The sequence below is a fragment of the Petromyzon marinus genome, chromosome 64 (assembly GCF_048934315.1).
Source record: "Petromyzon marinus isolate PM22_M1 ecotype Great Lakes invasive population chromosome 64, UKy_Petmar_22M1.pri1.0, whole genome shotgun sequence".
NCBI classification, from domain to species: Eukaryota; Metazoa; Chordata; class Hyperoartia; order Petromyzontiformes; family Petromyzontidae; genus Petromyzon; species Petromyzon marinus.
Genome location: NC_133730.1, coordinates 8,031,212 through 8,055,661, shown reverse-complemented (window position 1 = coordinate 8,055,661; position 24,450 = coordinate 8,031,212). Strand labels below are relative to the sequence as shown.

The following is a 24,450-nucleotide window of genomic DNA, read 5'->3' as shown; positions in this document are numbered from 1 at the left end:
GGTGAATCATAAACGATGTGAATCATAAACGAGGTGAATTATAAACGAGTGAAGTGAATCATAAACGAGGTGAATTATAAACGAGGTGAGGTGAATTATAAACGAGGTGAATCATAAACGAGGTGAATTATAAACGAGGTGAATCATAAACGAGGTGAATTATAAACGAGGTGAATTATAAACGAGGTGAATTATGAACGAGTGAAGTGAATTATGAACGAGGTGAATTATAAACGAGTTGAATTATAAACGAGGTGAATTATAAACGAGGTGAATTATAAACGAAGTGAATCATAAACGAGGTGAATTATAAACGAGGTGAATTATGAACGAGGTGAATTATAAACGAGTGAAGTGAATTATAAACGAGGTGAATCATAAACTAGGTGAATTATAAACGAGGTGAATTATAAACGAGGTGAATCATAAACGAGGTGAATTATAAACGAGGTGAATTATAAACGAGGTGAATCATAAACGAGGTGAATCATAAACGAGGTGAATCATAAACGAGGTGAATTATGAACGAGGTGAATTATAAACGAGTGAATTATAAACGAGGTGAATTATAAACGAGGTGAGGTCATCTATCACGTGTGAGAGTCCTTGTCGAGTATTGACGTCGCACGATTAAAAAATAAAATTACGATAACATTTATATCGGTACGGTAACTCACACCGATGTAAAAATAATACCTCCATGAAGTCATTGATTGTAAGCAACGTGGACATTTCGTTTGATTCACACTCTCTCACACACTCACACACTCACTCACACTCTCACTCACACACTCTCACACTCTCACACACTCTCACACTCACTCACACTCACTCACACTCTCACTCTCACACTTTCACACACTCACTCACACTCTCACACACTCACTCACACTCTCACTCACACACTCTCACACTCACTCTCACACACTCACACACTCTCACTCTCTCACACCCTCTCACACACTCTCACACTCTCACACACTCTCACACACTCTCACACACTCTCACTCTCACACACTCTCACTCTCACACACTCTTACTCACCCTCACACTCACTCACACACTCTCACTCTCACACACTCTCACTCACTCTCACTCACCCTCACACTCTCACACTCACTCTCACACCCTCACACTCTCACCCTCACACTCTCACACTCTCTCTCACACTCTCTCACACTCTCACCCTCACTCTCACACTCTCACCCTCACTCACACACTCTGACACACAGACTCTTTCTCTCTCACCCACTCACACTCTCACACTCTCTCACACACTCACACACTCTCACACACACTCACTCTCACACTCTCACACTCTCTCACTCTCACACTCTCACTCTCTCACTCTCTCACACTCTCACACTCTCTCACACTCTCTCTCCCTCACACTCTCTCATACTCTCACACTCTCTCTCACACTCTCACTCTCACACTCTCTCTCACCCTCTCACACTCACACTCTCTCACACTCTCACACTCTCTCTCACACTCACACACTCTCTCACCCTCTCACACTCACACTCTCTCACACTCTCACACTCTCTCTCACACTCTCACACACACTCTCACACTCTCTCTCTGTCACCCACTGTCACACTCTCACCCTCACTCACACACTCTGACACACTCTCTCACACTCTCTCACACTCTCTCACCCACTCACACTCTCTCTCCCTCACACTCTCTCATACTCTCACACTCTCTCTCTCTCTCTCACTCTCACACTCTCTCTCACCCTCTCACACTCTCACACTCTCTCTCACACACACACTCTCTCTCACCCTCTCACACTCACACTCTCTCACACTCTCACACTCTCTCTCACACTCTCACTCTCACACTCTCTCACACACACTCTCACACTCACACACTCTCTCACCCTCTCACACTCACACTCTCTCACACTCTCACACTCTCTCTCACACTCTCACACACACACTCTCACACACACACTCTCACACACACTCTAACACTCACACACTCTCTCACACTCTCTCACACTCTCACCCTCACTCTCACACTCTCACCCTCACTCACACACTCTGACACACAGACTCTTTCTCTCTCACCCACTCACACTCTCACACTCTCTCACACACTCACACACTCTCACACACACTCACTCTCACACTCTCACACTCTCTCACTCTCACACTCTCACTCTCTCACTCTCTCACACTCTCACTCTCACACTCTCTCACTCTCTCACACTCTCTCTCCCTCACACTCTCTCATACTCTCACACTCTCTCTCACACTCTCACTCTCACACTCTCTCTCACCCTCTCACACTCACACTCTCTCACACTCTCACACTCTCTCTCACACTCACACACTCTCTCACCCTCTCACACTCACACTCTCTCACACTCTCACACTCTCTCTCACACTCTCACACACACTCTCACACTCTCTCTCTGTCACCCACTGTCACACTCTCACCCTCACTCACACACTCTGACACACTCTCTCACACTCTCTCACACTCTCTCACCCACTCACACTCTCTCTCCCTCACACTCTCTCATACTCTCACACTCTCTCTCTCTCACTCTCACACTCTCTCTCACCCTCTCACACTCTCACACTCTCTCTCACACACACACTCTCTCTCACCCTCTCACACTCACACTCTCTCACACTCTCACACTCTCTCTCACACTCTCACTCTCACACTCTCTCACACACACTCTCACACTCACACACTCTCTCACCCTCTCACACTCACACTCTCTCACACTCTCACACTCTCTCACACTCTCACACACACACTCTCACACACACACTCTCACACACACTCTCACACTCACACACTCTCACACACACTCTCACACTCTCTCACACACTCACACACTCTCACACTCTTTCACTCACCCACTCCCAATGCCCTCGCCAGCCGCCACTAAGTGACGGCGACGTCACCACGGGCGCGCGTGCCAGGCTAGGTGCACTTTGAGGCTGCCACGTGGGAGTGGTGGAAGGCTCACTGCTGGCAGGCGGAGGTCACGGGACAGACCCAGCAGGCAGTTCCGTGGGTGGGGGGTCGTCCATAAATGACGTCACGCACCTGGGGTGGGGGGGGAGGTCAGACATTTGTGACGATGTGTGACGAGGGTGGGCGGGGTTTGAGAGATGTGACGTCACATCAAAACGCGCAACTTTAAATAAATATAGACAACACGTTCTACTTAATTAAATAGACTTTTTTAATAAATGTTTTCTCCTACAACATCAGAGTGCAGCGCCACATTAAACACGCAACTACAATGACAATAGTTTAAAGCGATTTGAAGCATGTTTTATGAATTTGGGGGGGCAGAGCTTTGTGACGTCATATTTGAGGGGGGGGGTCTGACTTTTTGTGACGCCGTGTGACGAAGGGGGGAGAGTCAAAAATCGCGTGACGTCATTTATGGACGGCCCCAACTAAACAATGGGGAATCGAATTTTGATTTAAAGCTTTCGTGACTGCAGGGATTCATATTCTTGGTTCTTTCGGTAAAGTCACCACCACGTAGAAGGGAAACAATAAAATAATGAAAATAATAAAACAATTAAATTCTCACGACGTTTCGACTGCAACACAAGCAATCATCATCAGGCGTGAAAACCACAGCACGCCTGATGATGATTGCTTGTGTTACAGTCGAAACGTCGTGATAATTGTATTGTTTTATATTTTTACTATTTTATTGTTTCCCTTCTCCGTGACTTTACCGAAAGAACCAAGAATATAATGGGGAGTCGCTCAAAATATTGACGTTCATTAATTCACAAATTTATTTTCTCATTACCACGTTGCTGATGTCAGCTACAGAACTTCAGTTGAAAGTAAAAATTAACGAGGTTCGTAAATCCGTAATAGAGGGTTTTATTTGTGGGGTTACATCGCGTTAATAAATTAATGTGTCGTTAAACCTGCCACCACCCGACACGGCCAACTAGTAAGGGTTGTCACGTAAACAGAACGTGGCAATTTTTCACTAGTACAGCACTAGTGTGTAGTGTATTGTATAGTGTGGTGTATAGTGTAGTGTATAGTAGTGTATAGTATAGTGTATAGTAGTGTATAGTGTAGTGTATACTAGTGTAGTGTATAGTAGTGTATAGTATAGTGTATAGTAGTGTATAGTGTAATGTATACTAGTGTAGAGTAGTGTATAGTGTAGTGTATATTAGTGTAGTGTATAGTGTAGTGTATAGTAGTGTAGTGTATGGTAGTGTATAGTGTAGTGCATAGTAGTGTAGTGTATGGTCGTGTATAGTGTAGTGTATAGTAGTGTATAGTGTAGTGTATAGTAGTGTAGTGGTATAGTAGTGTATAGTGTAGTGTATAGTGTAGTGGTATAGTAGGGTATAGTGTAGTGTATAGTGTAGTGTATAGTGTAGTGTATAGTAGTGTAGTGTGTAGTGTGTAGTAGTGTAGTGTATAGTGTAGTGTATAGTGTAGTGTATAGTGTAGTGTATAGTGTAGTGGTATAGTAGTGTATAGTGTAGTGTATAGTGTAGTGTATAGTGTAGTGTATAGTAGTGTATAGTGTAGTGTACAGTGTAATGTATAGTGTAGTGTATAGTGTAGTGAAATAGTGTAGTTTATAGTAGTGTATAGTGTAGTGTATAGTAGTGTATAGTGTAGTGTATAGTGTAGTGTATAGTAGTGTATAGTGTAGTGTATAGTGTAGTGTATAGTAGTGTAGTGTATAGTGTAGTGTATAGTGTAGTGTATAGTAGTGTAGTGTATAGTGTAGTGTAAAGTGTAATGTATAGTGTAGTGTACAGTGTAGTGTATAGTGTAGTGTATAGTAGTGTATAGTGTAGTGTATAGTAGTGTATAGTGTAGTGTATAGTGTAGTGTATAGTAGTGTATAGTGTAGTGTATAGTAGTGTATAGTGTAGTGTATAGTGTAGTGTATAGTAGTGTATAGTGTAGTGTATAGTATAGTGTATAGTAGTGTATAGTGTAGTGTATAGTGTAGTTTATAGTGTAGTGTATAGTAGTGTATAGTGTAGTGTATAGTAGTGTAGTGTATAGTAGTGTAGTGTATAATAGTGTAGTGTATAGTGTAGTGTATAGTAGTGTATAGTGTAGTGTATAGTGTAGTGTATAGTGTAGTGTATAGTAGTGTATAGTAGTGTAGTGTATAGTGTAGTGTATAGTGTAGTGTATAGTGTAGTGTATAGTGTAGTGTATAGTGTAGTGTATAGTGTAGTGTATAGTGTAGTATACTTGTACAGCACACCGGTTGTGTGTTGGAGAGCCAAGCCACAACATTTACAACCTGAGTACGACGTTTCGCCGGTAATTACAACAAGCTTCATGAGGCGACAGCCAGACTTGTGGAGAAGTCCTCTTGTTTCCTTCCTTACATAGAGGCATAGATGTGGTGACCACGCTTTTGCGCTCATATATTTACGCGATCTAACAACCCCACCCCCCCCCCCCCCCCCCCAAAATAAAACCCCTCTAGCATGGACGTGTTAAACTGAGCCGAGTAAACACTTGGGCCAAAATTTTAATTTGGTTGAGAAACACAACTGGGATAGAGCGTGGCCACTCATTGTTGATGATGACGACGGCGATGACGATGATGATGATGGTGGTGGTGGATAAAGGTGAACTCCCCGCACAGGTGAGAGAGAGAGAGAGGGAGGGAGGGAGGGTGGAGGCGGGGGCCCCAGCTGTATGGGAAACAACCCCCAGGTGATTTCCCAGGTGGAAGAAAACCGGTCCGGCCAAAGCGTGCGTCACGCTCAGGTCGCTGTGGCAACGCGCACACACACACACACACGTGTACACACACACACACGTGTACACACACACACACACACGTGTACACACACACACGTGTACACACACACACGTGCACACACACACGTGTACACACACACACGTGTACACACACACACGTGTACACACACACAGACATGTACACACACACAGACGTGTACACACAGACATGTACACACACACACGTGTACACACACACACACACGTGTACACACGTGTACACACACACACGTGTACACACACAGACGTGTACACACACACGTGTACACACACGTGTACACACACGTGTACACACACACACGTGTACACACACACACGTGTACATACACACGTGTACACACACACACACGTGTACACACACACGTGTACACACACACACACGTGTACACACACGTGTACACACACACACATACACACACACGTGTACACACACACGTACACACACACACGTACACACACACACGTGTACACACACACGTGTACACACACACGTACACACACACACAACAACCACCATTCGCCACTAAGTGGCAGTGATGTCACCACGACGCTTGTGCCAGGCCATGTGCACCTTGAGGCCACGGGAAGTTGTCGAACACCTGCTGGCAGGAGGTCACGTGGCAGACCCAGGTGCCACGGGTCGACTGACTGAGATGACTGGCTGATGCACCACCTGTGCCCCCTACTGTGCCAAAAAAAGAGGGATGATATAGTCATCCTCTCGGCTGACAAGGGCAATGCCACTGTCATTATGGATAAAAACTCATACAACAACAACAACAAAAGCCAGGACCAACTCAATGATGGTAGTTACACTATGATCCTACTAACAGCCTAACAATAAAAATCAACAAGATCATCACTAGTTCGACTTCCCTAATCGAATCAACCAAACGTCCCTCCCTAAAACCCTCGGCTGCAAGACCTCCTAGATTCTATGGTCTTCCTAAGATCCAGAAAGAAGGTACCCCACTACGACCCATCGTGTCCACGATCAACTCCCCTGCCTACAAGCTACCCCGTTTTTTTAATCAGATCCTCTGCTTCCCTTTACTGGCAAGACCACCTCAACAGTACTTAAATCAACCCAATTGGTTTCTATGGTCAAGGAGATTGTACTGTCTCCTGACGATATCCTCGTCAGCTTTGATGTGGTCTCTCTGTTCACCAAGGTCCCAGTGCCTGACACCATAACAATAATTGAAGATTCGGTCCAACATGGACTGAACCCTGATGTCCTTGCGCTGGTTAGGCACTGCCTCACCAACACTTACTTTACCTGGAATGGTACCTTCTACAAACAAAATGAGGGTACCCCTATGTGTTCCCCCTTGTCACCAGTGATAGCCAATGTTTTCATGGAGAAAATTGAATCAGACGCCATCCAGACATCCACCCTTCATCCTTCCCTGTGGAAGAGATATGTGGATGACACTTTCATCATTTGGCCACATGGCCTCCCAGCTTTGATCCATTTCCTAGACCACATCAATTCCAGACACCCATCCATCAAATTCACCATGGAAGTGGAGAAAGATGGCAAGCGGCCATTCTTGGTTGTTCTGTTTGAGAGGAGGACTGATGGCTCTTTGGGACATTCTGTTTACAGGAAGTCCACCCACATACATTGCTACTTGAAGCCTGATTCCCACCACCACCCAGCTCAAAATAATTCTCTCATCAAAACAATATACCATAGGGCTCATTGCATTTCTGACCAACACCACCTGGCCAGTGAATTAAAACATGTACATCTGGCCCTCAAGATGAACGGATACTCTGACCGTACTATCCGCCAAGCTGTGTCTCCCACCATACAGTAACAACCACCTGCTACTCCGATCAAAATCATCACACTGCCATACATAGCAGGCGTTACCAAAAAGATTTCCAAAATTCTAAACAAACACAAGTTCCAGGTTCGGTTCAATACAGTACACAAAATCCGTGATCTGATCCCATCCGTAAAGGATGTCATTCCTGACTTACACTACCCCGGTGTTTACAAATTGAGTTGTACCTGCGGTGACTGCTATATCGGGGAGACGAAACGACATATTTCTGACCGAATTCGCGAGCACAAATCAGATTTGAAACACGGCAGAATGAATTATTCGGCCGTGGCTGATCATTGTCTCAACACAGCAGGTTCTCATGACATTGTTTTCTCCGATACCAAGGCACTATGCAAACCTCTCGGTTATTACCAAAGATTTGTCCATGAAGCCATCCAGATACACAAACATAGACGCAACTTCAACCGAGAGGATGGCTTTAAATTAAGCAACCACTGGAAAAATGTCATCAACCAAGTCAAAACTTTAGCTGCCTTATAATTGAACGGCCATTTCCATTTCTGCCAGTGGGTTGTACAGTACTCGCTCCCGTGCAGTGCACCACCGCTACCCCAGAACCCCCTGCAGCATAACAAAAGGCGGCTTAACTTAGCCCCTCCCCCTCCCCACCCACGTCACTTCCTGGCTCCTCCCCCCCTTAACTCAGCCCTCCCCCCACAACGTCACTTCCGGGCCCCCCCCCTTTTACTTAGCCCTCCCCCCACCTACGTAACTTCTTGGCTCCTCCCCCCCCCTTAACTCAGCCCTCCCCCCCACCCACGTCCCTTCCTGGCTCCTCCCCCCCGCTTAACTTAGCCCTCCCACCCACGTCTCTTCCTGGTTCCACCCTCCTTAACTTAGCCCTCCCCCACCCACGTCCCTTCCTGGCTCCTCCCCCCCCCCCCCTTGACTCAGCCCCCCCCCACCCACGTTCCTTCCTGGCTCCTCCCCCCCCTTAACTCAGCCCTCCCCCACCCACGTCCCTTCCTGGCTCCTCCCCCCCCTTAACTTAGCCCTCCCACCCACGTCACTTCCTGGCTCCTCCCCCCCCTTAACCTGTATATAAGCTCGGGTGTCTCAGAGCTCCTCACTTGATACAGCTATTTTGCTGTGACTGTTCCACCTGAAGACGGAAGCTTGTGTTGCCTCCTAAACGTTGTGATTTAATTTAGTTGTTTTCATTTATTTTATTTTTACCTAACGTGACTTTACCGAAAAAACCAAAGAGTATGAATCCTTGCAGTCACGAAAGCTTCAAATCTAGAATGTACATGCTGTATTTATTAATATTCACAAATACTTATAACGCACAAATATACACGAGATGAATACATAAACCTTCGTATACAGTACACATGGATATATAAACACCGCCATTAACATACACGTAGACATGCCTACTGTATGGTTTTATTAACATCTACAAACAGTAATGCACACATGACGACTATGATGACGACTATGATGACGACTATAATGACGACTATGATGACGACTATAATGACGACTATGATGACGACTATAATGACGACTATGATGACGACTATGATGACGACTATAATGACGACTATGATGACGACTATAATGACGACTATGATGACGACTATAATGACGACTATGATGACGACTATGATGACAACTATAATGACGACTATAATGACGACTATGATGACGACTATGATGACGACTATGATGACGACTATGATGACGACTATGATGACGACTAAGATGACGACTATAATGACGACTATGATTACGACTATAATGACGACTATGATGATGACTATGATGACGACTATGATGACGACTATGATGACGACTATGACGACTATAATGACGACTATGATGACGACTATGATGACGACTATGATGATCACTGATAACGACTATGATGACGACTATGATGACGACTATAATGACGACTATGACGACTATAATGACGACTATGATGACGACTATGATGACGACTATGATGACTATAATGACGACTATAATGACTATGATGACGACTATAATCACGACTATGATGACTATAATGACAACTATGATGACGACTATGACGACGACTATGATGACGACTATGACGACTATAATGACGACTATGATGACGACTATGATGATGACTATGATGATCACTATGATGACGACTATGATGACGACTATAATGACGACTATGATGACGACTGTAATGACGACTATGATGACGACTATGACGACTATGACGACTATGATGACGACTATAATGACTATGATGACGACTATGACTATAAGGACTATGATGACGACTATAATGACGATTATGATGACTATGACGACTATAATGACGACTATGATGACGACTATGACGACTATAATGACGACTATGATGACGACTATGATGACGACTATGACGACTATAATGACGACTATGATGACGAATATAATGACTATGATGATGACTATGATGACGACTATGACGACTATGATGACGACTATAATGACGACTATAATGACGACTATGGTGATGACATGACGACTATAATGACTATGACGACTATAATGACGACTATAATGAGCCAAGAATGTATGTTTGTGTGTAACGCACGTGATGTCACTCCACATGCTGCAACCCCCCTCGTCATTAATATTCATGAGTGGTGGACGTCACCCCACATGCCCCCCGTCATTAATATTCATGAGCGGGTGACGTCACCCCACATGCGACTATATTACTATGCATGAGCGGTTGATCGTCACCCCACATGCCCCACGTCATTAATGTTCATGAGCGCGTGACGTCACCCCACATGCCCACGTCATTAATATTAATGAGCGCGTGACGTCACCCCACATGCCCCCCTTCATTAATATTCATGAGCGGGCGACGTCATCCCACATGCCCCCTCATTAATATTCATGAGCGTGTGACGTCACCCCACATGCCCCCCCCCCTGTCATTAATTTTCATGAGCGGGTGGATTTTTACACTCACGCAGAAGAAGGTCGAGTGGGAATAAATTTTTTTTCGCAAATTCTTTATTTATTTCTTCTGCAAAAGGCAAGTCTAATTTATGCCTCTACATTACGGATAAAATAGACAAATCTCGGTGATTTTCCAGATATTTATCTCGAATTCCAATTTATTTCAACCCCAGCGACCGACAGCAGAAAATGATAAAGTATCAGAGCAGTGAATTTGAACAAATTGAAGGTCACTTATTATACAGTGCTACAGTGACATGCAGTGAGGTGTTTGATGACTTACTTTTGTGCAAGATTCACTGCCATTAAATATATACATTAGGGGCCGTCCATAAATGACGTCACGCGATTTTGGACGATTTTTTACCTCACCCCCCCCCCCCCTTCGTCACACGACGTCACAAAAAGTCAGACCCCCCCCTCCCAGAAATATGACGTCACAAAGCTCTGCCCCCCCCCCCAAAAAAACACGCTTCAAATCGCTTTAACCTATTGCCATTGTAGTGCGTATTTAATGACGTGGCGCTGCGCTCTGATGTCTGAGTGACCCCCACCCCTTAGGTGCGTGACGTCATTTATGGACGGTCACCAAGGTACAATTACACTCGTAAATATGACAGCTTCCGTCTAAGGCACACAAGCTAGTTATAAATAAACCCATACGTGCTGTATATATATTACAGCACAATGACTCTATTAATACTCAGATATCTAGACACATACACACATTAATAAACATGACCAAACAGACATATACACCCATGTACTGTACAAAGACACGTACTGTACTGTATAAATAATACAAAGATTCCCCGTGCAGCCTCAACAGACTGTAGGGGCAAGTGCTGTTAGCGAGCACCTGTGAAGGCCGGAACGGTACACGAGGGGATGGGTGGCCAGCACCACGCCTGAACACGTGCACACCTTTACACGTGACACAACACACACCACGTGCACACCTTTACACGTCACACACCACGTGCACACCTTTACACGTCACACAACACACACCACGTGCACACCTTTACACGTCACACAACACACACCACGTGCATACCTTTACACGTCACACAACACACACCACGTGCACACCTTTACACGTCACACAACACACACCACGTGCACACCTTTACACGTCACACAACACACACCACGTGCACACCTTTACACGTCACACAACACACACCACGTGCACACCTTTACACAACACACACCACGTGCACACCTTTACACGTCACACAACACACACCACGTGCATACCTTTACACGTCACACAACACACACCACGTGCACACCTTTACACGTCACACAACACACACCACGTGCACACCTTTACACGTCACACAACACACACCACGTGCACACCTTTACACGTCACACAACACACACCACGTGCACACCTTTACACAACACACACCACGTGCACACCTTTACACGTGACACAACACACACCACGTGCACACCTTTTCACGTCACACAACACACACCACGTGCACACCTTTACACGTCACACAACACACACCACGTGCACACCTTTACACGTCACACAACACACACCACGTGCACACCTTTACACGTCACACAACACACACCACGTGCACACCTTTACACGTCACACAACACACACCACGTGCACACCTTTACACGTCACACAACACACACCACGTGCACACCTTTACACGTCACACAACACACACCACGTGCACACCTTTACACGTGACACAACACACACCACGTGCACACCTTTTCACGTCACACAACACACACCACGTGCACACCTTTACACGTCACACAACACACACCACGTGCACACCTTTACACGTCACACAACACACACCACGTGCACACCTTTACACGTCACACAACACACACCACGTGCACACCTTTACACGTCACACAACACACACCACGTGCACACCTTTACACGTCACACAACACACACCACGTGCACACCTTTACACGTCACACAACACACACAACGTGCACACCTTTACACGTGACACAACACCCCCCACGTGCACACCTTTACACGTCACACAACACACACCACGTGCACACCTTTACACGTCACACAACACACACCACGTGCATACCTTTACACGTCACACAACACACACCACGTGCACACCTTTACACGTCACACAACACACACCACGTGCACACCTTTACACGTGACACAACACACACCACGTGCACACCTTTACACGTCACACAACACACACCACGTGCACAACTTTACACGTCACACAACACAAACCACGTGCACAACTTTACACGTGACACAACACACACCACGTGACACAACACCCCCCACGTGCACACCTTTACACGTCACACAACACACACCACGTGACACAACACCCCCCACGTGCACACCTTTACACGTCACACAACACACACCACGTGCACAACTTTACACGTCACACAACACACACCACGTGCACACCTTTACACGTCACACAACACAAACCACGTGCACAACTTTACACGTCACACAACACACACCACGTGCACAACTTTACACGTCACACAACACACACCACGTGCACAACTTTACACGTCACACAACACCCCCCACGTGCACACCTTTACACGTCACACAACACACACCACGTGACACAACACCCCCCACGTGCACACCTTTACACGTCACACAACACACACCACGTGCACAACTTTACACGTCACACAACACACACCACGTGCACACCTTTACACGTCACACAACACACACCACGTGCACACCTTTACACGTGACACAACACACACCACGTGCACACCTTTACACGTCACACAACACACACACATGCGGGTCGTTGAAACCGCTGTTTTACATTTACCGGTAACCGTTAACCGCATGATAAAACCCACACACGCCCGGGACTTGGATTCTTGCCTTGGATGAATACTCTGCCTACGTGGAGGGTTGGGGGTGGGATGCGTGACGTCAGCAGGCACACTGCGGGACGTCACAGGCACACTGCGTGACGTCAGCAGGCACACTGCGTGACGCTGCCGTAATGCGGGTGACATCACAGATGTGACGTCACCGCTCACTTGCCGTGCCCCGCCCGCCCCCCCCCCCCCAAAAAAAATATCCAAAAGTCTATTTTGATCATTTTTCCATGGTGTACAGTCTGGAAAGTACCCGCAATGCAAATTTAAAGTTCGTTGCATGTCGGGAAGTACGCTAATCATTTCGAACAGACACACGCATTCACAAATTTCCATTTTCTATATGTAGATAAAATAATAAAAAAGATAAATAACGTGACCTGGAAAAATCCCAAGCAGCCAATGTGGTGGTGGTGGTGTGCGCGTGTACAACGCATCTCGTTTTGCAGGAGGGGAGGGGGGTGGGTAAATTTTATACGTACGACGTCTCTGACAATGCATAGCATTGTCTCTTCCATTTGTTGGTTGAGTGTAACAGTTCACGAACCAGACGTCACCGATTCGATCGCCCGGCACGGCAGCTGCTGAGGCAGTGCCAAGCGGTGGGTTTACACCACAGTTGAACACGTAGTGGTATTTTTGTTGCTGATTTAAAGCTGTCGTGACTGCAGGGATTCATATTCTTGGTTCTTTCGGTAAAGTCACCACCACGTAGAAGGGAAACAATAAAATAATAAAAAAAAATTTATAAAGCAATAAAATTCTCACGACGTTTGGACTGCAACGCACAAGCAAATCATCGTCAGGCGTGAAAACCAGAGCAAGGAAATTTGGTTACCGGTTCGTGATGTTCGGAAGCGGTTATCGATTCTGAACGACGGTCAATCGGTTATTGATTAGCAACCTGGATATCAGTACGCAAGCTAGCACTGACAATGCAAAAAAAACCCACAAATGAACAAGCACAAAAGATAAAAGATCTCCCACCCCGTATAGCCTTGACAGACTGTTGGGGCAAGTGCTGTTAGGGAGTAGCACCTGTGAAGGCCGGCACGGCACACGAGGGGGTGTGGGTGGCCAGCACCACCCCCGGCCGCCTTTGTCTCTCCAGTACTGATGTCTACAAACCGCACCAGGTAACTAATTTGGGACTGAATCCACCTAGAGGAGGCCCAGGACCGCTGACGAGATTTGAAGCTGTTGGTGGCACGTGAGCGGAAATCAAACTCGGGGTGGCCGGGTTCACAGCGCAGCGCGCTAACCGCTACACCACCGCTCCCCACCCACACACTCCACGTGACACAAAGACAAAGATCTCCCGTATAGCCTCAACAGACTGTTGGGGTCAAGTGCTACACTGTGACACACACACACATTAAATACACACCGTGACACACACAGGTTATACAACAACAACCGTCATTCGCCACTAAGTGGCGGTGACGTCACCACGACGCTTGTGCCAGGCCATGTGCACCTTGAGGCCACGTGAAGTGTCGAACGCCCGCTGGCAGGAGGTCACGGGGCAGACCCAGGTGCCACGGGTTGACTGACTGAGATGACTGGCTGATGCACCACCTGTGCCCCCTACTGTGCCAACCTGCTGTGCTTTAGCCACCCGGCGCTCCGCTCGTTGTTGTGAGCGTCGCTCCTCCGCCCTCCGTTGTTGTTGGAGGGCGACTGCCTCCAACTGCCCAGTAGCGTCCTTCACGAGCCTCCTCCACAGAGGCCGATCTTGACACCGCTGGTACCAGTCATCGGCAAGTCCACTCAGCTCCACGTCCTCCTGTACCACATCACTCCATCTCTTCTCTAGCCCGTGCCGCGCCCGTTTAGCCCCCTCGATCCGGCCGAACAAAAGCTGTTTCGGCATGCGGTGGCTGGGCATGCGGGCTACATGACCCAGCCAACGCAGCCTTGCCTGCCGGAGGAGCTCCCCGATGGGACCTTGCCCAGATCTTTCAAGGATTTGGGAGCTCCTCACACAATCCAGCCTGGTTAAACCCAGGATGGATCGTAGGCAGGCCAGCCTAAATGTTTCTAACCGGCGAAGATGTTCCATTAGGGGGGTCCACGTTTCGCAAGCGTAGAGAAGGGAGGGAATGACCGTGGCCGAGAAGACCTGAAGCTTAGTGCGGAGCGACAGACCAGGTAGCTTCCACACAGCGTTACACAACCGATTAAAATATATTGCCGCTCGACTGATTCGGAGTGAGACCTCTGCTGTTAAACTGGAGCCGGTCAGTTTAACAGCAGAGGTCTCACTCCGAATCAGGTTATACATACACACCTTGACACACACAGGTTATACATACACACCGTGACACATACAGGTTATATATACACACCGTGACACACAATACATACACACCGTGACACACAATACATACACACCGTGACACAGATTAAATACACACCGTGACACACAGGTCAAATACACACCGTGACACACACAGGTTATACATACACACTGTGACACACACAGGTTATACATACACACCGTGACACAATACATACACACCGTGACACAATACATACACACCGTGACACACACAGATTAAATACACACCGTGACACACACAGGTTATACATACACACCGTGACACACACAGGTTATACATACACACCGTGACACACACAGGTTATAAATACACACCGTGACACAATAAATACACACCGTGACACACAGATTAAATACACACCGTGACACACAGGTCAAATACACACCGTGACACACACAGGTTATACATACACACCGTGACACAATACATACACACCGTGACACACACAGATTAAATACACACCGTGACACACAGGTTATACATACACACCGTGACACACACAGGTTATATATACACACCGTGACACACAATACATACACACCGTAACACACACAGGTTATACATACACACCGTGACACACAGGTCAAATACACACCGTGACACACAGGTTACACATACACACCGTGACACACACAGATTATACATACACACTGTGACACACAATACATACACACTGTGACACACAATAAATACACACCGTGACACACAGGTTACACATACACACCGTGACACACACAGGTCAAATACACACCGTGACACACACCTACAGATACACACAAACGACAAAGATCCCCCGTATAGCCTCAACAGACTGTTGGGGCAAGTGCTACACCTGCGTAGTCTTACACGTTCACGCACGGTGACTCACGCGCGCGTTATTCAAGGAACTCGGCGGTCATCTTCTGGAAATGCGGAACTTGGCTCGCCCTGAACCCTCCTCCCTGCCTCCCTGCCTCCCCGCATGACAAATCTCCATCGTGTCGGAGTGTGTGCGTGGTGGTGTCGTGGCGCGTGCTGTTTGTTGTTGTTGTGGTGGTGGTGGCAGTGTCGTGTCGCGCGCGTGCGTTTGCTGTTGTTGTCGGTGGTGAATGTTTAAGTTGCCACTGGGTGGTGGTGGTGATGGATGTGTAAGTCGTGAATGGTGGTGGAACACAGTAGGCGAGAGTAATTGAGTGATCGTATTCGTGGCATCAGAATTCATGATATGACCGTGGCGATTGTAGCGGGGGCAGACAGCGGAGTGGGGAATGGTGCACGGATATATCTGCCATGCTTTGGAAGTGACAGGTAAGAAGAGACACGTATAGCACGCAGACACGTGCACACACAGACACGTACAGCACACACAGACACGTACACACACAGACACGTGCACACACAGACACGTGCACACACAGACACGTGCACACATAGATATGTACACACACTGACACGTACACATACAGACACGTACACACAGACACGTACACACAGACACTTACACACAGACACGTACACACATAGACATGCACACATACAGACACGTACACACACAGACACGTGCACACACAGACACGTACACACACAGACACGTACACACAGACACGTACAGCACACATAGACACGTACACACACCGACACGTACAACACACAGACACGTACACACATAGACACGTACACACACAGACACGTACACACACAGACACGTACACATACAGACACGTACACACACAGACACGTACACACACAGACACGTACACGCATAGACACGTACACACATACAGACAAGTACACACACAGACACGTACACACACAGACACGTACACACACAGACACGTACAGCACACATAGACACGTACACACACAGACACGTACACACAGACAGACACGTACACTTATACAGGCACACTCAATACTTAGACAGACTCGATACTTACACAGACACATAGACGGATTCAATACAGTATTTATACTGAAGTACAGGCAGTATACATTGTATGCCTGGTCACGTGTCAACAGTGCCAGGCTAGGTGCAGTTTGAGGCCACTTGAAAGTGTCGAAAGCTCTCCAGCAGGAGGCTACGGGACAGACCCCAGGTGGTGCCATGGGTTGACTGCTGTGCCAGGCTAGGTGCAGGAGGTCACGGGACAGGCCCAGGTGGTGGTGCCATGGGTTGACTGTTGTGCCAGGCTAGGTGCAGGAGGCTACGGGACAGGCCCCAGGTGGTGCCATGGGTTGACTGCTGTGCCAGGCTAGGTGCAGGAGGTCGCGGGACAGACCCAGGTGGTGGTGCCATGGGTTGACTGCTGTGCCAGGCTAGGTGCAGGAGGTCACGGGACAGACCCCAGGTGGCGCCATGGGTTGACTGCTGTGCCAGGCTAGGTGCAGCAGGAGGTCACGGGACAGGCCCAGGTGGTGCCATGGGTTGACTGCTGTGCCAGGCTAGGTGCAGGAGGTCACGGGACAGGCCCAGGTGGTGGAATGGGTTGACTGCTGTGCCAGGCTAGGTGCAGGAGGAGGTCACGGGACAGACCCAGCTGGTGCCACGGGTTGACTGCTGTGCCAGGCTAGGTGCAGGAGGCGGTCACTGGACAGACCCCAGCTGGTGCCACGGGTTGACTGCTGTGCCAGGCTAGGTGCAGGAGGCGGTCACGGGACAGACCCCAGGCGGTGCCATGGGTCGATTGCATGTGCCAGGCTAGGTGCGCGAGGTCACTGGACAGCGGAGCTGTGCCACCCGACGAGGATGAGTGGAGGAGGTCACGAGTTGACCACGAGGCAGAAGCTGACTTCGCCCAATGATCGCAAGCCATCGCTCTTTAATGCCATGCAGATATAACCAGAGTCTGTATTGCGACTTGTTCGTTCCACTTTCATCTCTGCCTTGTAGTGCTAGCACGGCTCCAGTAGTGGGAACGTCTTGTCCAGCAGATGTTCATTGTACTCCAGGACCTTCGTTATCTGGACCCGGCGCGCATCCAAAAACGTTGTGTGGATGCTTCCTTTTAACACGTAGGCTTTCGCGACCAATATTATTCATAATAAAGGTGTTTGGGTTAGATCGCGTTATTTATGAATGTGTCGTAACCCTCCACCACCCGACACGGCCAATCAGCAAAAAAATGGTCACGTTGACAAAAGACAAATAATTAACTGCTTTAGCCCACCGGTGTGTTGAAGAGTGAATCCAAATGTTGTGGATTCACTCTTCAACACACCGGTGGGCTAAAGTAGTGAATTATTTGTCTTTTGTCAACGTGACACTTTTTTGCTGATTGGCCGTGTCGGGTGGTGGAGGGTTACGACACATTTGGATTCACTCTTCAACACACCGGTGGGCTAAAGTAGTGAATTATTTGTTTTTTGTCAACGTGACACTTTTTTTTGCTGATTGGCCGTGTCGGATTCACTCTTCAACACACCGGTGGGCTAGAGTAGTGAATTATTTGTCCTTTGTCATCGTGACACTTTTTTTGCTGATTGGCCGTGTCGGGTGGTGGAGGGTTACGACACATTTATAAATAACGCGATCTAACCCAAAAAAAACTTTATTATGAATGCTTCCTTTTCCCGGAACAGCGTGCTGGTGGGTCCAAGCCCCGGGGCTGCACAAAGGTCCAACAGCCTCCATCCAGTATGAGACCTCCTTTGTCAGTAACAAGATATAGGAATAGGTTTTACCCTTTCAACTGGCCAGCCACTTTGGTTGAGCTAATCCATCCCCATGCCTTCCAAATCGCCCAACTTGGCTGACACCACGCTGACCAGCGCGGTGGAGTACGGTCAACGGGCCTCCGCGTAACCGACACGGCGTGGTTGAGACCCTTCATCCAGCAGTGGATTGAGCAAGGGCTGCATGCGGCCGGCATGGTGGTGGCTGCAGCGCAGTCCGTTAACGCTTTGCTCATCACAGCAGGAGGGACCTGGGTTCGATTCCCGACTCGAGCATCTTTCTGTGTGGAGTTTGTGTGATCTCCCCCTGTTCTACAGAGTGAGTGAGTGGAGTTTGTGTGATCTCCCCCTGTTCTACAGAGTGAGTGAGTGAGTGGAGTTTGTATGATCTCCCCTTGTTCTGCAGAGTGAGTGAGAGGAGTTTGTGTGATCTCCACCTGCTCTACAGAGTGAGTGAGAGGAGTTTGTATGATCTCAACCTGTTCTGCAGAGTGAGTGAGTGGAGTTTGTATGATCTCCCCCTGTTCTACAGAGTGAGTGGAGTTTGTATGATGTCCCCCTGTTCTACAGAGTGAGTGGAGTTTGTATGATCTCTCCCTGCTCTACAGAGTGAGTGAGTGGAGTTTGTGTGATCTCCCCCTGTTCTACAGAGTGAGTGAAGTTTGTATGATCTCCCCCTGTTCTGCAGAGTGAGTGAGTGAGTGGAGTTTGTATGATCTCTCCCTGTTCTACAGAGCGAGTGCGTGGAGTTTTTGTGATCTCCCGCTGTTCTGCAGAGTGAGTGGAGTTTGTATGATCTCCCCCTGTTCTGCAGAGTGAGTGGAGTTTGTATGATCTCCCCCTGTTCTACAGAGTGAGTGAGTGGAGTTTGTATGATCTCCCCCTGTTCTACAGAGTGAGTGAGTGGAGTTTGTATGATCTCCCCCTGCTCTACAGAGTGAGTGAGTAGAGTTTGTGTGATCTCCCCCTATTCTACAGAGTGAGTGAGTGGAGTTTGTATGATCTCCCCCTGTTCTACAGTGTGAGTGAATGGAGCTTGTATGATCTCCCCCTGTTATACAGAGTGAGTGAGTGAGTGGAGTTTGATGATCTCCCCCTGTTCTACAGTGAGAGTGAGTGGAGTTTGTATGATCTCCCCCAATGTTCTACAGAGTGAGTGGAGTTTGTATGATCTCCCCCTGCTCTACAGAGGGAGTGAGTGGAGTTTTTTGTGATCTCCCCCTATTCTACAGAGTGAGTGAGTGGGTGGAGTTTGTATGATCTCCCCCTGTTCTACAGAGTGAGTGAGTGGAGTTTGTGTGATCTCCCCCTGTTCTACAGAGTGAGTGGAGTTTGTATGATCTCCCCCTGTTCTGCAGAGTGAGTGGAGTTTGTATGATCTCCCCCTGTTCTACAGAGTGAGTGAGTGGAGTTTGTATGATCTCCCCCTGCTCTACAGAGTGAGTGAGTAGAGTTTGTGTGATCTCCCCCTATTCTACAGAGTGATTGAGTGGAGTTTGTATGATCTCCCCCTGTTCTACAGAGTGAGTGGAGTTTGTATGATCTCCCCCTGTTCTTCAGAGGGAGTGGAGTTTGTATGATCTCCCCTTGTTCTACAGAGTGAGTGAGTGGAGTTTGTATGATCTCCCCCTTTTCTACAAAGTGAGTAAGTGAGTGGAGTTTGAATGATCTCCCCCTGTTCTACAGAGTGAGTGAGTGGCGTTTGTATGATCTCCCCCTGTTCTACAGAGTGAGTGAGTGGAGTTTCTATGATCTCCCCCTGTTCTACAGAGTGAGTGAGTGGAGTTTCTATGATCTCCCCCTGTTCTACAGAGTGAGTGAGTGGAGTTTGCATGAACTCCCCCTGTTCTACAGTGTGAGGTGAGTTTTTATGATCTCCCCCTGTTCTACAGAGCGAGTGAGTGGAGTTTGTTTGATCTCCCCCTGTTCTACAGAGTGAGTGGAGTTTGTATGATCTCCCCCTGTTCTACAGAGTGAGGTGAGTTTTTATGATCTCCCCCTGTTCTACAGAGCGAGTGAGTGGAGTTTGTTTGATCTCCCCCTGTTCTACAGAGTGAGTGGAGTTTGTATGATCTCCCCCTGTTCTGCAGAGTGAGTGGAGTTTGTATGATCTCCACCTGTTCTACAGTGTGAGTGAATGGAGCTTGTATGATCTCCCCCTGTTATACAGAGTGAGTGAGTGAGTGGAGTTTGATGATCTCCCCCTGTTCTACAGTGAGAGTGAGTGGAGTTTGTATGATCTCCCCCAATGTTCTACAGAGTGAGTGGAGTTTGTATGATCTCCCCCTGCTCTACAGAGGGAGTGAGTGGAGTTTTTTGTGATCTCCCCCTATTCTACAGAGTGAGTGAGTGGGTGGAGTTTGTATGATCTCCCCCTGTTCTACAGAGTGAGTGAGTGGAGTTTGTGTGATCTCCCCCTGTTCTACAGAGTGAGTGGAGTTTGTATGATCTCCCCCTGTTCTGCAGAGTGAGTGGAGTTTGTATGATCTCCCCCTGTTCTACAGAGTGAGTGAGTGGAGTTTGTATGATCTCCCCCTGCTCTACAGAGTGAGTGAGTAGAGTTTGTGTGATCTCCCCCTATTCTACAGAGTGATTGAGTGGAGTTTGTATGATCTCCCCCTGTTCTACAGAGTGAGTGGAGTTTGTATGATCTCCCCCTGTTCTTCAGAGGGAGTGGAGTTTGTATGATCTCCCCTTGTTCTACAGAGTGAGTGAGTGGAGTTTGTATGATCTCCCCCTTTTCTACAAAGTGAGTAAGTGAGTGGAGTTTGTATGATCTCCCCCTGTTCTACAGAGTGAGTGAGTGGCGTTTGTATGATCTCCCCCTGTTCTACAGAGTGAGTGAGTGGAGTTTCTATGATCTCCCCCTGTTCTACAGAGTGAGTGAGTGGAGTTTCTATGATCTCCCCCTGTTCTACAGAGTGAGTGAGTGGAGTTTGCATGAACTCCCCCTGTTCTACAGTGTGAGGTGAGTTTTTATGATCTCCCCCTGTTCTACAGAGCGAGTGAGTGGAGTTTGTTTGATCTCCCCCTGTTCTACAGAGTGAGTGGAGTTTGTATGATCTCCCCCTGTTCTACAGAGTGAGGTGAGTTTTTATGATCTCCCCCTGTTCTACAGAGCGAGTGAGTGGAGTTTGTTTGATCTCCCCCTGTTCTACAGAGTGAGTGGAGTTTGTATGATCTCCCCCTGTTCTGCAGAGTGAGTGGAGTTTGTATGATCTCCACCTGTTCTACAGAGTGAGTGAGTGGAGTTTGTATGATCTCCCCCTGTTCTACAGAGTGAGTGGAGTTTGTATGATCTCTGCCTGCTCTACAGAGTGAGTGAGTGGAGTTCGTGTGATCTCCCCCTATTCTACAGAGTGAGTGAGTGGAGTTTGTATGATCTCCCCCTGCTCTACAGAGTGAGTGAATGGAGCTTGTATGATCTCCCCCTGTTATACAGAGTGAGTGAGTGAGTGGAGTTTGATGATCTCCCCCTGTTCTACAGTGAGAGTGAGTGGAGTTTGTATGATCTCCCCCAATGTTCTACAGAGTGAGTGGAGTTTGTATGATCTCCCCCTGCTCTACAGAGGGAGTGAGTGGAGTTTTTTGTGATCTCCCCCTATTCTACAGAGTGAGTGAGTGAGTGGAGTTTGTATGATCTCCCCCTGTTCTACAGAGTGAGTGAGTGGAGTTTGTGTGATCTCCCCCTGTTCTACAGAGTGAGTGGAGTTTGTATGATCTCCCCCTGTTCTGCAGAGTGAGTGGAGTTTGTATGATCTCCCCCTGTTCTACAGAGTGAGTGAGTGGAGTTTGTATGATCTCCCCCTGCTCTACAGAGTGAGTGAGTAGAGTTTGTGTGATCTCCCCCTATTCTACAGAGTGATTGAGTGGAGTTTGTATGATCTCCCCCTGTTCTACAGAGTGAGTGGAGTTTGTATGATCTCCCCCTGTTCTTCAGAGGGAGTGGAGTTTGTATGATCTCCCCTTGTTCTACAGAGTGAGTGAGTGGAGTTTGTATGATCTCCCCCTTTTCTACAAAGTGAGTAAGTGAGTGGAGTTTGTATGATCTCCCCCTGTTCTACAGAGTGAGTGAGTGGCGTTTGTATGATCTCCCCCTGTTCTACAGAGTGAGTGAGTGGAGTTTCTATGATCTCCCCCTGTTCTACAGAGTGAGTGAGTGGAGTTTGTGTGATCTCCCCCTGTTCTACAGAGTGAGTGAAGTTTGTATGATCTCCCCCTGTTCTGCAGAGTGAGTGAGTGAGTGGAGTTTGTATGATCTCTCCCTGTTCTACAGAGCGAGTGCGTGGAGTTTTTGTGATCTCCCGCTGTTCTGCAGAGTGAGTGGAGTTTGTATGATCTCCCCCTGTTCTGCAGAGTGAGTGGAGTTTGTATGATCTCCCCCTGTTCTACAGAGTGAGTGAGTGGAGTTTGTATGATCTCCCCCTGTTCTACAGAGTGAGTGAGTGGAGTTTGTATGATCTCCCCCTGCTCTACAGAGTGAGTGAGTAGAGTTTGTGTGATCTCCCCCTATTCTACAGAGTGAGTGAGTGGAGTTTGTATGATCTCCCCCTGTTCTACAGTGTGAGTGAATGGAGCTTGTATGATCTCCCCCTGTTATACAGAGTGAGTGAGTGAGTGGAGTTTGATGATCTCCCCCTGTTCTACAGTGAGAGTGAGTGGAGTTTGTATGATCTCCCCCAATGTTCTACAGAGTGAGTGGAGTTTGTATGATCTCCCCCTGCTCTACAGAGGGAGTGAGTGGAGTTTTTTGTGATCTCCCCCTATTCTACAGAGTGAGTGAGTGGGTGGAGTTTGTATGATCTCCCCCTGTTCTACAGAGTGAGTGAGTGGAGTTTGTGTGATCTCCCCCTGTTCTACAGAGTGAGTGGAGTTTGTATGATCTCCCCCTGTTCTGCAGAGTAAGTGGAGTTTGTATGATCTCCCCCTGTTCTACAGAGTGAGTGAGTGGAGTTTGTATGATCTCCCCCTGCTCT

General features: G+C 47.7%; 1 protein-coding gene across 1 annotated transcript in view; it reads left to right on the top strand.

The window, feature by feature from the left end:
* Window positions 1-16,629: 16,629 nt before the first annotated feature.
* Window positions 16,630-24,450, top strand: part of LOC142906450 (P2Y purinoceptor 1-like) — an 86,999-nt gene continuing 79,178 nt past the window's right edge. The window contains exon 1 of the mRNA XM_076054207.1: window positions 16,630-17,110. The gene's annotated coding sequence lies outside the window, so the exon portion shown is untranslated. The remainder of the gene's footprint in view (window positions 17,111-24,450) is intronic.